At 40.3% G+C, this 3,687-nt stretch overlaps 1 protein-coding gene across 1 annotated transcript in view; it reads left to right on the plus strand.

The window, feature by feature from the left end:
- The first annotated feature begins 1,822 nt into the window (after positions 1–1,822).
- Positions 1,823–3,687, plus strand: part of LOC108799128 (protein lyl-1-like) — a 24,912-nt gene continuing 23,047 nt past the window's right edge. The window contains exon 1 of the mRNA XM_018570947.1: positions 1,823–1,879. The gene's annotated coding sequence lies outside the window, so the exon portion shown is untranslated. The remainder of the gene's footprint in view (positions 1,880–3,687) is intronic.

The following is a 3,687-nucleotide window of genomic DNA, read 5'->3' on the forward strand; positions in this document are numbered from 1 at the left end:
AAAGCTGTCAGCTTCAGACATGAAGCTGACAGCTTTTTCCTCCATAATTCTAGGTGAGGCTCTGCCCCACCTGCCTGCACTGACCGCATGTTCCCTGGTAGGTAACACATGGAGTACAGAGGTCATCAGTGGGTAATGCATGGAGTACAGGGGTCATCAGTCAGTAACACATGGAGTACAGAGGTCATCAGTAGGTAACGCATGGCGTGCAAGGATCATGACTAGGGCACAGTAGTAAATAACTCAGAGTTCAGGCTCAGTAGTAAGTGACACAGAGTTCAGGGGTCAGTAGTAAGTGACACAGAGTTCAGGGGTCAGTAGTAAGTAACACAGGGTTCAGTAGTAAATGACACAGAGTTCAAGGGTCAGTAGTAACGCAGGGTTCAGTAGTAAGTAACACAGGGTTCAGGGGTCAGTAGTAAATGACACAGAGTTCAAGGGTCAGTAGTAACGCAGGGTTCAGTAGTAAGTAACACAGGGTTCAGGGGTCAGTAGTAAATGACACAGAGTTCAGGGGTCAGTAGTAAGTAATGCAGGGTTCAGGGGTCAGTAGTAAATGACATAGAGTTCAGGGGTCAGTAGTAAGTAACGCAGGGTTCAGTAGTAAGTAACACAGGGTTCAGGAGTCAGTTATAAATTACACAGATTTCAGGGGTCAGTAGTAAGTAACGCATGGATCAGTAGTAAGTAACACAGGGTTCAGGTGTCAGTAGTGACACAGAGTTCAGGGGTCACTAGTAAGTAACACGGTTGTGGCGTGGTATTGCAGATGAAAATCCCCACTGGGATGAAAAAAAAGGAGGCAGCGGTATCGCCACTTAAATGCCTGGCAGCCGCTGCTCTACCGCCCTCTGAGGGGTGGAGCCTACCACCCGTCTGAATGAGGCCTAACAATCAACTTCTTTTATTTGCTTCCCTTTTGTCTCTTAAATAAACCACCGGAAGCTTTTTGTTGTATCTGTTCAATAAGTGCAAAAAAATACTTGTTGGTTCTGCCAGAAATTCTGTGAACTTCTCGTGGTCTCCGCCTCTGCTGACTGTTATCATCTAGCATGGTTCCCAGGTCTCTCGGTAGACTACAGAACACCTGTATCACACCCATGTTATCGAGATGAGGGTTGGTCTGTAGTCCTAAAACACTTCATGTACTAGGGTGACAACCCGAGAACAGGAAATGTATTAACAGGGAAAAAAGCCTGAAAAACACAAATGCAGCCGCCACATCTAAGGATCGGTAAGCTGCAATATATTACATTTTTGTTAAAGTTCTGGTCTACTTGGAATGCTGATTTCTGATTGGTTGCTTTGGGTCTCCCCCAATCTACTGTCTGCTCTGCTATGGTAATCAATGGTGCTTATGGTGGTTTTGCCAGTTTATCCCAACCGTATTGCACAACCAGTGCACAGGCTAAATATATTACATTTCCAGCAATGCACTGCCCAAAAAGTATCCGCAACCCATTATTTCTTAATGTAAAAAAAGAAGTGCGACCCACACATAATAGTATATGAAATGACTCTGGCATGGAGGGAGGGATTTGAGGGATTGTGTTCTTATCAGTCTGGGCAGACCGGACCCCTGTCTCTTATCTATAGACCCAGACTTCCTCAGACCAAGGAGAGAAGGAAATACCCCCCCCTCTCCTGTACTGGACTCCACTAACCTTCCCTCCCCTTACTGTAGACTAACTCCACCTTCCCCCTTGCAAAGTGGATTCTCTACATGCATCAACCATGCAGGCAAAATCCGGCCAGAGCCCCTAAAACTTCATGTCGAAGATACTCGACCCCCCCAAATATTGTGGATCCGTCTTGGCTCACATTGTGGACAAGGAGAAGGGTCATGTAGCGTGTTGGTGGCACATGGACTGTGACACGGGTAAGTCTCTGGGTGGTATGCCCTTGTATTACCTTCTAATTGTTGTGTATTTATGTCCCATTACCTTCTATGTACTGTGACTGTGTGTATTACTATATCATTCATATCGATCTATCTATCTATCTGTAATCTACTTGTCAATCAATCCATCCACATTCTATCTACTTTCTACTGTTTTTGGTTATCTAACTTTTTGTCTTAGCTAATTATCTTTTGAAATATATAATTAACTGTAGTAAGATTTTATTATATATTAATATATGTTAGGAATCTGTCTAATTGTATCTATCTATCTATCTATCTATCTATCTATCTATCTATCTATCTATCTATCTATCTATCTATCGTTCATCTCTCTCGCTCTCTTGTTTTATTATATTAATCTATATTATCCATCTATCTTTTATCTATAGTATCGATCTATCTACTTATAATATTAATCTAAAATATATACCCATCCATTTATCTATCTTTCTATCTCTTTTATCTATATTATCTCTCTCTCTCTTTCTATCTATATATTTTTTATATTCATCTAAAATTATCTATTTATCTTTCTATCAATAAAACACAACAATAGAAACAAACATGACCCAGTATGTATTATTTACTAGCATTTGCTTTATGTTATTTTATATTTATCCATTAAATTATCTCATTAACATTAGATATCTAATTAAATAACATTGTATGGTATAAATGCAGACATACCACATTTTAGGAATCTATTTCTCTTCAATTATTAAAGGTCATTCTCACTCCTGCAATACAGTACTGATATCTATCTATCTATCTATCTATCTATCTATCTATCTATCTATCTATCTATCTATCTATCTATCTATCTATCTATCTATCTATCTATCTATCTGTCTATCCATCTATCTGTCTATCCATCTATCTGTCTGTTGCAATAAGTTTTCCTCTCTCCTATACCTGTGTATGAGCTGTATGTAATTAGTGACTCTGATAAGAGGAAAAGCACATGCAGAGTTCCCTCATTCTATCCCGCATGCAGTCAGCATTCTCTGTGTATTGGGAGGTCCAGCTTGTTACAGTTTACAATGCCAATCAGAAATACACAGATACAGTATATAATATTTTATGAAAATATATTTTTTAAGTGATACATTCATTTTCTATAGAAGTGACATGTTGTTATTATGGTCTGAGACTCTTGTTTGTTGACGGTTGGAGGTCTCATCATTTCGCCTGTGTCAGTCAGGTTTGGATTGTTATCATTTATTCTCTCCGTCCTTCCTGTAGCAGACTTCAGCAGAATACGTTGGATCTGTAAGAATAAATACAACAGATGTATATATATTGTGAGTATTGTACATGCCGACATCTGTCATCGCTCGGTGGTGATTTCACACTCTCCGCGTCCATGTGCGCGGTGGGTACAAATCAGAATGTCGTTACGATCAGAGCCTGCGGCGGCCTCCAGAAATCTATTCTTAGTGGAGAAGAGAACTGTGAGAGGAAGTTTTCATGTGTGCAGACTGTTAACCACTTCACACACCCTGCACAGATCACACACCCAGCACACATCACACACAATGCACAGATCACACACAATGCACGCACCCGCCTGCTGACAGTTGGTGGCATGCTGCGCAGAGCCGATGGCTCTGCACATTACTGACCACTCACTGCCCGGATCTCTGCGCAAAACAGAGCAACTAGCAGACAATTATATTTTATCTGTCTAATACATAGCCTACAAATGTCTATCTATCTAATCTATCTATCTATCTATCTATCTATCTATCTATCTATCTATCTATCTATCTATCTATCTATCTATC

Source organism: Nanorana parkeri, unplaced genomic scaffold (genome assembly GCF_000935625.1).
Source record: "Nanorana parkeri isolate BGI_ZX_2015 unplaced genomic scaffold, ASM93562v1 scaffold1637, whole genome shotgun sequence".
In the NCBI taxonomy this organism is placed as follows: domain Eukaryota; kingdom Metazoa; phylum Chordata; class Amphibia; order Anura; family Dicroglossidae; genus Nanorana; species Nanorana parkeri.